A 13375-nucleotide genomic window follows, 5' to 3' on the forward strand; every position below is an offset into this window, starting at 1 on the left:
GAAGTCCAAGTAAACTATATTGACGGCATTCCTCTGGCCCATCTCTTGGTTACCACCGACCTCCGCTCCTTCCGTTCAAAACTCAAGACCCACCTTTTTCAACTAGCAGGCCTGGCTCAACCATAGTTCCATTTTATTCCCCCTGGCAATTTTTAAATTTATAATCTCTATTGGGGTTTTAATTTAACTTATTTTAATATTTTTATGTTATTATAATAATTGTGTTTTATACCTCCTCTGTACAATGTGTACAATGTGTAATTTTTATAATATGTGTTTTATTTATTGTACACCGCCCCGAGTCCCTTTGTGGAGAGGGAGCGGCTAACAAATTTAATCAAATAAATAAATAAATAAATAAATAAATAAATAAATAAATAAATAGGTTCTTAGCTACCATCTCATTTTCTGTTCATGCTTCCCCCCCCAACAATCCCACTTTTTCTCTCAGTTCACTCCCATAGAAGGGCCTTGTCAACCTTCATTTCCCAAGATTATGAATTTTCTGAGGTGATTTTTCTAGCCTAAGGTGAAAATGTGTGGATTTCTTGTGCTTTTCAGCAGTTTATCCAATTTAATTCCCATTTTCCTTCCACATCTCTTATTTCGTTTTCTTTGGGCTTTTCATTCTCCTATCCCATAGCTTCACCCCCTCTGAGGCACAGCCATCATCGTGGTGTTGGAAGAAATGTCCTTTGTTGGAAGAAATGTCCTTCTGGGTTCAGTTCCAAGTGGGGAAAAAGACACTGGAAACATGGGGGCTGCTTGGAAAGATGGTTTAATGGTGGTTTGAGGTCCTGAACAGAAAAGGTGATCACATGCTTCAAGATGTTGGGTGAAGAAGAAAAGAGAGCGAGATGCTGAAAGTTCCTGGTTTTATGCCTTCTCTGGATCTTGATCTTGTATTCTGATTGGTTGTCAGACTCCCATAAGGCCACACAGAGGCAACTGTAGACTGTGCTTTGATTCCAAGTTTGGTTGTCTTGCTTGCTGATGTAATTTTCCAAGGTGCCTTGTGGTGAGTTTTCTGTAGAAGGCTAATCCTAGCTTTGTTATGTAAAGTAGCCCAGCTTAGGCTTTAATGGCTCATTGACGAAAAGTGGGGCAGGAAGCTACTTTGTCTTTAAAAACACATTTCTCCCTTTTCACATCCAGGGAAATATAACATTCTTCCTTCTTAATATTTCCCAGGATATTTCAGTTTCCGAGCAGAGGGGTGGTTTTTAACTTCCTACAGTGGCCCAAATAGGTGGTTTTTTTTTAAAAAAAATTATTTCCACAGCTTCATTTCATTCTTTTTCCTTTTCCCAGGCCCTCCTGGTGCTCTTTGGGATGAATTTATTGGAATTAAAATTGTGACAGGGATGAACATTGTTGTTTTGGCGGAGATTTTGACTGTCCTCGACGCCCCACTTCAGGGTGTGTGTGTGTTGGTGTTGGACTAGATGACCTACAAGGTCCCTTCCAACTCTGTTATTCCTATTATTTTTTCTGGCAGCTACAGATTCTCCACAGCGCCCATTTTGAAGGCCAACCATTTTTCCTCATGTCCTTCAGATCTTAGTTGAATGTTGATTTCAGAGCCTTCAGGTGTTTCCTGTCCTTAAAACTTCGACGTCGACAGACATATTTTTATTCCCGCGCCGCGTTCTGTGAGGGAAAGGGACTCCATAACCCATTTCTCCTCCTCCCATCATCCTGAGCCCTTCCAGCCCGCCTTTCCCCATGAAGTCGCCGCCTTCAAGCTTCAGCCGCGAACGGAGCATGCGCGGATCCTTTTGCCCGGCCAGGACGCGTTGCATGCTGGGAAGGGGATGGGAGGCGGCGGGGCTGGCTTCTCCAGGGCTTCGCGGTCCTCCAACCGAGCCGCCAGGGGGGAGGTTTTGCGGGTAGTGGGCGCTGCCTGGTGAGTGTGGGGGACGGGACTCTTTTTAGGGGAATTGCAAAGGGATTGCAAAGATCTTTTGCAAAAGCCACCCCTCCCAGCTTCAATCTTTAGAATCCTGGCGCGGGGGTGGTGGGGGAGTCCCTGGCCCCATGTTCCCCTGCCGCCCCTTTGCATGCACATGCCAAGCAGTGGTGGAAGCAGAGCCCTAAGCCAGCTGTGTTGCCCTCCCCTCCCCCCAGGATCTCCAGCAAGGAGGATCTGGGGGAGCCCTGCAAACCCCCTGAAGGGGGGGGGGGGCGAAGGAGTTGTTTGAATTGCAAGACCCAACCTGGGAAATGAGGTTTTCCATGAAGGGAGATGCCAGTTGTGGTTCCTTAGGTGTATTTGCGCAGTCCGTTTGGTGAGCGTGCATCAGTGGTGCTTCAGAATCCATCTGTGGTCTTAGGAGGTTGATTGACCCAGCGCATCACATTCAGACAATGATGGTCAACCTGAATGGATGGAAGCTTGTTAAAAGAGAAAAAAAGTCACATTCAGACAATGTTGGTCAACCTGAATGGATAGAAGCTTGTTAAAAGAGAAAGCCGGTTTAGAAGGAAGGAGACATTTCCTGACAACGGCAGCGATCAATCTGTGGCATAGCTTGCCTCCTGGAAGTGTAGGTGCACCATTTCAAGAATAGACTGAACCCCCATTTGATTGGGATGGTATAGGACTGTGATGGCCAACCCATGGCACGTGTGCCACAGGTTGCACACAAATCCCACTCTGTGGGCACGCGAGCTGTCGCCCAGCTCAACTTCACTGCGCATGTGCGCGCACCTCCCGCTGGCCAGCTTATTTTTGAGTCTCCGTTGCATATGTGGGAAACACGTACATGCATGGGGGGTTGTGCATGCATGCGCGAGGGGGGGTCACGTGTGCATGTGGGGAGGCAGGGGGGTCACGAGCACTTGGAGTGGGGTGCAGTGCGGGGCCCATAATGCAATGCACCCCTCCCTCCCCAGGACATGCGTGCATGCTCCCCATGTGATTCCCTCCCTGCGCCCCATTTGTGGTCCCAAGAAGCTTCAGGGGGACCCGCTAGGCCCAAAACAGGGCGCGCGCGCGGGGGGGGGGAATCACATGCAAGCACAGGGGAGCACGGGAAGTGTGCACCCATGTGCTGGAGGTGGGGCGCATTGCATTATGGGTATGCGCATGGGCGCGATTTAGGCACACAAGGATAAAAAAGGTTAGCCATCACTGATATAGGATCTCCTGCCTTGAGCAGAGGGTTGGACTAGAAGACCTCCGGGGTCCCTTCTAGCCCTATGATTCTATGTTCTGTGGATCTTGTTAGGTACTGGTGCGATTAAGCACTAGCAATGAACCCCAGGTCGAGGTTATAACAGAGCAGCCCTGTAAAGTATACGCAGCGTGCGATAGATAAAGCAACCACACTGAATAATGGATAGTAAAGTAACAAAATAAACTTTACTTTTTGAAGAATATAGCAAAATCCATAAACACAGCCAAAAAGTCATACACAGAAAAAAACAGTCCAATACTACCAAGATAACTTGGATACAAGTAGCAAATAACTTACACACAGTAAGTAGTAGCAACAGTAGTAACAGTTAGACAGCAGTTATCATACATCAATCAAGAGAGAGAGAGAGAGAGAGCAACAACATCAGCTGCAATTTAAATGCTGTAATCTAATTAGCAGAGCTCCTCTCTTAAAGATACATAACATGCCTTGTGCAATATATTGTCTACCCAACTTGTTGGTTACACCCTAACATTCTCCCCTTTGGGTAGATCAATATATCCACTCACAATGTAAGATGATAACCTTCACATGATGAGGTATGTTTCACTGAACTTTGTGCCTTAGTGAAGTTGTCTGCTAAATTGTCTTCAGTTGAACAATATTCCAATTTTATCAGGCCATCCTTAATGCTTTGTCGAACATTAAGATACCTCAAATCAGTATACTTCGATCTCGTCTTAATAGCTAAACTAGTCGCCATTTTTATTGCTGCCTGATTATCTTCATAAACAGTAAAAGGTTCATTGATACTTAATCCCATATCTATAAGCAACTGCTTATAATATATCAGCTCAGTACATGTCAACGACAAACATGAAAACTCAGCTTCCATTGTGGATAAGCTTATGTGTTTCTGTCGTATTGACCTCCATCCAATCAGTACACCACCTAGCATAAAGGCTATGCCGGAAGTTGACTTCCTATTATCTATAGCAGCTGCAAAATTCGCATCAGCATACACAGTCAAAACTAAATCCCTATTCGGTTCTAAATATAATGCATAGTGGATAGTTTTCTTCAAATAACGCAGCACACGCTTTGCTGCTTGCCAATGCCTCTCTGAAGGACTATCATTGAATCTAGCCAGTTGGTTCACACTAAATGATATATCTGGTCTAGACCAATTACTTAGGTACATTAGGCTACCTATCAAAGATTGATAGATTCCCTTATCAAAACCAGTACCCTCAGTAACCTCAGGTTTAAACTCCAATGCCATTGGTGTCTTTGCAGTCTTACATAGCTCCATGCTATATTTCTTAAGTAAATGATTAATTTTACCAGCCTGCGACAGCTTAAAACCTTTACTGGTTCTAACCACGTCTAAGCCCAGATAATGCTTAATTTCACCCAAATTCCGGATTTTAAATTTACTCTCTAATTGTGAAACAATGTCAATAGCTTCCTGCTCAGACCTAGTAATAATAGCTATATCGTCCGTGAACAAAAGCAACAACGAGATCAAACCATTTTTCACCCGTCTAAATAAACAAGGATCAGCCAAACCTGGAATAAATCCCATAGCTTTTAGTTCATTTACTATACATCTGTTCCACTCAAAACCGGACTGTTTTAAACCATAAAGGCTCTTTTTAAGTCTCCAACAACCAGTCTGGCCATTAGAATCCACACCTGGTGGCATCTTCATATAAATGGTATGCTGCAATGGAGCATGCAGATACGCTGTTTCAACATCAATATGGGTAACATTACACCGATACTTAGCAGACCACACCAATGCTGCCCTCAACGTAGAGGCTTTCAAGCTCGGAGCAAAAACCTCATCGTAATCCCTCTCAGTTTGGGAAAACCCTTGAGCAACTAAACGAGCCTTATAAATGGCATTGCCAGCAGCATCGTTTTTAATTTTAAACACCCATCTACAGCCAATTGCACTCTCCCCTGAAGGGAGCCTAGCTTCTTCATAAACCTTCAATTCCTGTAAGGATTTCAACTCCTTCTCCATAGCTGTTTTCCACAATTTCTTTTCCTTTTCAGGATACAGCCTTAACTCTGCAAAACTAGAAGGTTCTATGCTAACTTGCAATACTACACTGGCTTGGTATCTGTCGGGTGGATGCCTGTCCCTAGTAGACCTCCTAGGCAATACAGGACTTGCAGAATCATCCTGTTCCACCTCACGAGTAGATTCTACATCTACATCTTCCTCCCTTTTCAGAGTAATAGATGGACCATCCTGATTCTCTAACTGCTCATTTGGTGTATCATGATTAACCAAACGATCAACATCTATATCATCACAAACCTTGTGAAACTCTTGTTCTAGCTTCTCCCAACCAACATGTTCTGAAAATTTAGCACTAGCACTGTGCATAATTCTCCGAGTTCCAGGTTCCCAGAACCTAAACGATCTATGATTGGAATTGTACCCAACAAAAACCATCTTCCTAGCTCTGCTTTGATCCTTCCGTCTAGTCTGTGAGGGAATATGCACCCAAGCAGGGACACCAAATGTGTGTAAATAACTCAAATCAGGCTTCCTACCATGCCAAAGAGTATAAGGAATCTTACCAGTAGTTGAATTAACTACTATGTTCAGAATATGGTTTGCACACATTATAGCCTCACCCCAAAGCTTTTCTGACAAACCAGAATCAACCAGCATAGTTCTGGTCATTGCCTGCAATGATTGACCACGTCTTTCCATAAATGAATTATGTTCTGGCCTGTAGGGGGCAGAACGCCTATGTTCTATACCAGCATTCTCCAACATTGATGTAAACCTATGATTAGTGAATTCAGACCCATTATCAGTGACTAGGCAAAGTACTTTTTTATCCATCTTACGTTCAACAAACTTTAACCATTTAGTAAAATGTTGGAAAGTTTCTGCCTTTGATTTCATTACATAACAGAAACCATACCTAGAATAATGGTCCATAATGCTGAGTATATAGCAGGCACCTCCTAAGCTAGGTTTCTTAGGGCCAATTAGGTCTGCAAACACTACATCCAGTGGTTTAGATGTCTTGAATCCTTGAAACCGGTTTGCAGGGGTAACCTTACTTTTAGCCTGGTTACAGGCATTACAGTTAAGATATTTTGAACAAGGTTTCAAATTGATTCCATTAGATAGAATAACAGTTTGACGTACCATTTTAAAATTTACATGGCCTAAACGTCTATGAAGTAGATGTATACAGTTATCATGGGGCTGTTTATTCTTATAACCAGGTTCAGAACTCGCAATATTTAAAGAGTTTTCATGTAGAATAAATAAATTATTCTCCAAATTGGCAATAACACTATTACCTTCCTTTTCAATAATGCATCTATCATTCTTAAATGTTACTGTAAACCCACATTTCACAAGGTCTTTTACAGATAATAGGTTAAATTTCATTTTAGGTACATATAACATTTCCAATTTTTCATTAATACATGGACAATAAGCTGTACCTTCACCTGAAGCCTTGATTTTCCAACCATTTGCTAAGGAAATGTGCTGTTTGCTAGCCTTCATAGTAACAAACCTTTCTTTAACCTTAGTTATAGAATGGGATGCGCCACTGTCAACCACCCAGAAACTATGGTTTATAGCCTTATCTACCTTAGCTACAGTTACAGTAACATTGTTGCTTTTTCTTTTACTATTAGCAACACTCCTTTTCTTGCTATTTTTACAGTTCTTAGCAATATGCCCCTTACCACCACAAGAATAACATTTCTTAACAAAATTTACAGTTGAAAACTGTGTTTCTTCTTGTGATTGATTGTCTCTGAACTGAACTCTATCCTCTCTTCGTCTGGACTCTTCAAGCAATCTCCCGGTAACCTCAGATAATGTCAGTTCATCTCGTGAAAGAACTTCCAATGAGGAAACAAAAGAGTCGTAGCTTTCATCAAGCGATGATAGAATAATATACAACTGTTGAAGCTCAGAAAAAATCAACTCTTTTTCTTGCAAATCCTGCAAAGTTTTCTTCATGAAGTCTAAATGAGCCAACATATCACCACCTTTTTGCAAACGGGCTCTAAACAGTTTCCGTGTGAGATGAATATGAGCACCCACACTGTCCCGAACATAAATTCTCCGCAATGTGTTCCAACACCTAGCAGCAGACTCTTCGCCACGAATATGGACCAGTTGCTGGTCATTCAGTGTTAGTCCAATAATGCAGAGAGCTCTCTCATTGTCCCTGTTAAACTGCGCAATCTTCTTCGCATCCTCATTATCAGCAGGATCCCAATCTGTAACATCTGGTGGGTTCTGAACCACAAACCACAGTCCTTCTCTACGCAGAAGTAGGGAACACTTCAAGGACCAGGAAACATAGTTGGTTCCATCAAACCGGGTAATCATGGAAAGTGCAGCAGACTGTTCTTGTGCCATATTCACAAAAATAAACTATCCAAAAAGTGGTGCTTAAAAAAAAAAATTATGGTTAAGGCAGGGCGTCTGGGCCCATAACCAATGTTAGGTACTGGTGCGATTAAGCACTAGCAATGAACCCCAGGTCGAGGTTATAACAGAGCAACCCTGTAAAGTATACGCAGCGTGCGATAGATAAAGCAACCACACTGAATAATGGATAGTAAAGTAACAAAATAAACTTTACTTTTTGAAGAATATAGCAAAATCCATAAACACAGCCAAAAAGTCATACACAGAAAAAAACAGTCCAATACTACCAAGATAACTTGGATACAAGTAGCAAATAACTTACACACAGTAAGTAGTAGCAACAGTAGTAACAGTTAGACAGCAGTTATCATACATCAATCAAGAGAGAGAGAGAGAGCAACAACATCAGCTGCAATTTAAATGCTGTAATCTACTAATTAGCAGAGCTCCTCTCTTAAAGATACATAACATGCCTTGTGCAATATATTGTCTACCCAACTTGTTGGTTACACCCTAACAGATCTCAACTGCCAAAATTCTCCAGTGAGCATGGGTGGACTTCAACTCCCAGAATTCCTCCGTCAACATGCATGAATTCCCAGGATTCTGGGAGTTGAAGTTTACGCACTTTAAAGAGGCTGTGGTTAAGAAACGCGGCATTAATCTGCAACCTTTGGTTTTTTCCATGTTAAGTAAAACTGGGTATTATAGTTTGCTCACCTCATTTTAGGTACATTAAGGTTAACATTGCCTCTGTCAAAAATGCACGAATGTACATTTATGATCCAAAATGTTGTCCGGATATTTTGTTGGCTGTCAGGAAAAAATATCCATAAATATATAAATCCTAAAAGATCTAAAAGACTTGATATTTTGAGGTTTCTATGGAAACCCCATTTTGCTTTTCTCCTGTCATACGTATTGCCATTTGCATAGTCCCAGTATTCCCCCCCCCCCAAACATCTCCCTGCTTAAGGGGGTGGGGGGAATCTTGATTATGTTTTTTTTTTTAATCTGATGATGGTTTTTGTTCCACTTCAGATACACTGGGCCCATTTAGACAACAGTTAAGAAAATGGAGGCCCAATATCCAGCAAGCGAGGGAGCTGGAAAAGGAAGCTGTGAGGAGATTTGAGCAGGAAGTGGACATGGGTTCGGAGGTCCAGCATTGGCACTTCAGGAATATCCACTACGAGGAGGTTAAGGGCCCCCGAGAGATTTGCAGTTATCTCCATCACTTTTGCCATGGGTGGCTGAAGCCAGAAAGACACACAAAGGCCCAGATGCTGGACCTGGTGGTTCTGGAGCATCTCCTGTTCCTTCTGCCCCCAGAGATGGAGAGTTGGATGCGGGAGTGTGGAGCAGAGAGCAGCTCCCAGGCGGTGGCCCTGGCTGAAGGCTTCCTCCTGAGCCAGGTGGAGGAGCAGAAGGAGCAGGTCGAGTTGCAGGTGAGAGAATCTTAACTGGCATTCTAAAGAGGACACAAAGTAATAAACAATTTCAACCTTTTGTTTGAATTTTGGATTCTTGAACCCTTTTCTATCAGAACTTTCTGGCATTATAACAGCATTCAAGAGTTGCCTAATGTTTTAGACAGATTTGTCCAATGCTCTTTATAGACTAGAGCTTTTAGGGCAATTTAGGGCAATTATTTTATTGCAGGATCCAATCTGGGTTGGTCACCGGGACTGGAGGTTTTGTCTTCCATGAAGGGATGTAGTGGCTAAGACGTTGAGCTTGTCGATCAGAAAGATCTGCAGTTCGGCGGTTCAAATCCCTAGCGCCACGTAACCGAGTGAGCTCCCGTTACTTGTCCCAGCTTCTGCCAACTTAGCAGTTCGAAACATGTAATAATGCATATAGAAAAATAGGAACCACCTTTGGTGGGAAAGTAACAGCGTTCCGTGCGCCTTCGGCGTTTAGTCATGCTGGCCACATGGCCATGGAGACGTCTTCGGACAGCGCTGGTTCTTCGGCTTTGAAACGGAGATGAGCACCGCCCCCTAGAGTCGGGAACGACTAGCACATATCTGTGAGGGGGCGGGGGAACCAACCTTTGTCATCCAAGCTTTTTGGACTTTTATTGTCCTCTTCCATTCCACTTTATGGACTGGGTATACATATTTGTGAGCAGAGAATGAGAATCCATTTCTTGTGTGTACTTCTCTCATTTTTCTTACTTGGACCTTTTAGGGGCAAGAATCCTTCCTTCAGATGGTCCCAAAATTTCCCATGGGGAGGAGTAATCCTTCAAGTCTCTCTCTAGAGCTTGGAACCTCTGTAGATGATCAAAATTCTGACATCTTTCTAGGTTAAGGGAGTGGTTTTCCAAACAGAATGACGTTTGCCAGACAGATTCCACTGTCGCTTATCCTTTGTCGCTTTTTCTTCGGTGTTAATTATATTTTGACAAATTCTTCCTTCATTTTTGCATTTCTGATAGGGAATGGAGCTATATCACGGGCAGCTTTGGGATTATCTCCCTTGCTTGGTGGAATCGAGACACTGACAGAAGCTCCAACTCAGGTAGGAAAAGAAGCATCAAAGAAGTCGGAGGGGGCCCCTTGAAGACCTCTGGTGTCCTTCTGAGGATAAGCATATTTCTTTTCCAAGGAAATGGAACAATGTGGGTTAAAACCAGTGGCCAACTTAGCGCACCTTTCAAGACCATTGTGGAGATGGACTTGGATTTTTAAAGTGATGGCGAGCCTTTTCGGCACCAAGTGCCCAAACCAGAATGAGTGTGCATGTGTGTGCACCAGAATGCCGGAAACCCGAAGACCAGCTAGCCAGCACGCGCATGCCTATTTTTGGCCATTTTTCCAGGCCATTTTTTTGGCCAAAACCAGCCTAAAACAGACTGCGTTTTGGACATTTTGGGGGACATTTTTAGGCTGTTTTTCTGGGCTGTTTTCAAGCCATTTTCTGGCATTCCGGTGCCCGGAAACACCAGCTGGCCAGCGCACATGTGCATGCCGTAAATCAGAAGAGCAGCTGGTGATGGCATGCGTGCCCACAGAGAGGGCTCTGCTCACCACCTCTGGCACGCGTGCCATAGGTTCGCCATCGTGGGTCTACACCATGGGTGTCAAACTTGCTGCATCATGTTGCCATCGCCTCCGTTTTTCCCATTCGCGGAGCTGGGCTGGGAATGGCCTCCACGTGATGTATCCGGCCCATGGCTCTCCAGTTTGACAACCCAGGTCTACACCAACATTTCTCAACCTTAGCAACTTTAAGACATGTGGACTTCAACTCCCAAAACTCCCCCGCCAGCTTTGCAGCTTTGCTAGCTGGCTGGGGAATTCTGGGAATTGAAATCCAGATGCCTTAAAGTTACTAAAGTTGAAAAACACTGGTCTACACTGAGAGATCTTTGACAATTCCACCACCACCACCCAAGAAAAATTCAGAACTTTTCACTTCTTCTGTGGTAGATTACTTCAAATTGAATTTGACTCCTGAGATGTCTTCTCTTTCTTCTGTGTTTCAGAATTACATAATTTTATAACTCCTAACGGAAGAATTTAAAAAATTATCCCGTTAGGTGTTATAAAATTTTGAATTTGGAAAAAGCCTCACCCTCCCATTTGCTTTTGGCGTGTGATGGTCCCATTTTTCGCCCTCCCCAGAGGCTTTCTAGGAGCCTGGAAAGGACAAAAATGGCCTCCCCCCAAGGCCCTTCGGAGGCTTCCCTGAAGGCTCCAGAGGGTGAAAAATGGCCCCACGGGCAACCCAGAAGTCTGTTCCCAAACTTCCGGGTTGCCCATAGGGCTGTTTTTTGCCTTCAGGAGGCTTTGCTGAAGCCTCCGGAGGGAGAAAAATGGCCCAACGGGCAAACCAGAAGTCCGTTCCTGAACTTCCGGTTTGTGTGTTGGATTGTTGGACAAAAAACGGCCGGAAATGAAGGCTGAAGTCAGCTGGCCACGCGCGCATGTGCGCTGGAGCTGACAGGGCAACATCCCGCATGCCCTAACAAATGGCTCCATGTGCCACCTGTGGTACGTGTGCCATAGGTTTGCCATCACGGCCCTATAAAGTACTGTTTTGTTTTTGCTGAATAGTTTTCAAAGTTCTGCAGAATCAATACAGATGATAAACTACAGAATCACCCCAAATATTTCATCTGCCAATGGGCTGTCTTCTCACCTAAAAGTTTAGGTCGTTGCAACTTCCTGTTTTGGGAACTTACTAATTAAGGATAACATGCAAGTCTTTCCTAAGGTTCTCGGTTAACGTTGTTCCTTCAGGGTCGTGTGTCCTTTGAGGAAGTGGCGGTCTATTTCTCCAAGGAGGAGTGGTCTCAACTGGATTCTCACCAGAAAGCCCTACATGGGAAAGTGATGCTGGAGAATTCCAGAAACGTAGCTTCTCTGGGTAAGAACCTCTCCTCGACCATCAAATGTTTCGAGGAGACATTTTGCGGTGGAATATAACTTACTGATACCCAACTATACTTCATCTCTTCTGTGGGTGAAAGGGAACCTGTTCTAAGTAAAGGAAGAGTTTAACAGCTCTATGTCACACTTGTCCTCTGTTCAAAACCCAAGAAAGAAACCCCAACTCCATTGAGATAGAGAAGAGGTACTTTTACCGAGTTTGAAGTGATAGTAGCGAAAGCAAGGCAAGATCTGATTCAAAACGCCTGAAAGTTACAGATAGAAAGTTTCCCCAAAATCTCTTCCCCCCAGGGTCCAGCATGGAAGGTCCAATCAATGTTCAGTATGATGTTATGGGAAGGTCATCTTCAATTTGGGTCCACATTTTACTGTCCTCAGAAAGATAGAAGGCTGAGCCAACCTTGAGCCGGTGAGGATCGAACTCCTGGCAGTGAGCTGAATTAGTTTGCTAATAGTAAAAGCTTGTTTCCCTATGTTCCTTTATTTCAGAATTATTTCAAGTTTCCTTCTGCTACTAATGTCAGCATTCCAAATAGCATCCAAAAGTAAATCAGAGTCCAAGGCAAAGTATTGCTAAAAGTTCCAATTTATTAAGAGAGCGATGTTGTCACATCTGGGAAAACCCGAATCTGAAGGCTTCCCGGTTTCCCCCACCCAGTTGAAAGTTCAAGATCTTGTCCCCACACCCACAAATCCATCAAATGGTCCAATCTCCCACTGCCATGATGGCAGTTCCACCCTGTCACTGCGTTAAATTGTTTGCTAGCCTGAACTGACGAATTGAAACTAAATAGTTAAACTGAAAGAGTTACTGCGCATGTCATAAGGTCTTATCTGACAATGATATACTGCGCCTGCTCTTCACACATTCCAGAGTTGTTGTTGTTGTTTTTATCTTTGTCCGTCTTCCAGGAAATCTGGGAGACAGAATTGCTTTTTCCAAAATGTAACAATTAGTTAGTTTTGTTTTATTTCCATTTATTATTTTTGTATTAAAGTTTGTTATTAATTAGAATATGTTTCTCCAGAATGTTTCATTTCTTTTCTTCGCACCTTAAAGAATATGCCTGTTGGAAACGCCGCGGTCTAAGACCTCATTTAGTTCAAGGCGAAATCTTCCCCTGACACACCCATCCGATTCCTGTCAGGTGCAGAGGTGCAGAGACAAAGGATGATCTTGGCTTTCTAGAAATAATTTTGCTATGGCTACATAGTATGTAACTCCTTACAATTCCCCCCTCCCATTTTCCCACAATAGAAAATGCATAGTAGAATAATAGAAATGTGGCAGGCCAAAGATCTGTTTAGCCTGACACCTAAAACAGAAACTATATGATGTGGTTTTTATTCATACAGGTTTGGTTATAGCCTCCATCAGAAATCCATATTTGCTCAGTCTTTGCTCA

The 13375-nt window shown here is 43.4% G+C and overlaps 1 protein-coding gene across 1 annotated transcript in view; it reads right to left on the reverse strand.

The window, feature by feature from the left end:
* Nucleotides 1-2336: 2336 nt before the first annotated feature.
* Nucleotides 2337-13375, reverse strand: part of LOC309384794 (uncharacterized protein) — a 32313-nt gene continuing 21274 nt past the window's right edge. Inside the window, exon 8 of the transcript XR_014174121.1 lies at nt 2337-2379. The gene's annotated coding sequence lies outside the window, so the exon portion shown is untranslated. The remainder of the gene's footprint in view (nt 2380-13375) is intronic.

The sequence above is a fragment of the Natrix helvetica genome (assembly GCF_964273705.1).
Source record: "Natrix helvetica genome assembly, chromosome: 1".
Lineage (NCBI taxonomy): Eukaryota > Metazoa > Chordata > Lepidosauria > Squamata > Natricidae > Natrix > Natrix helvetica.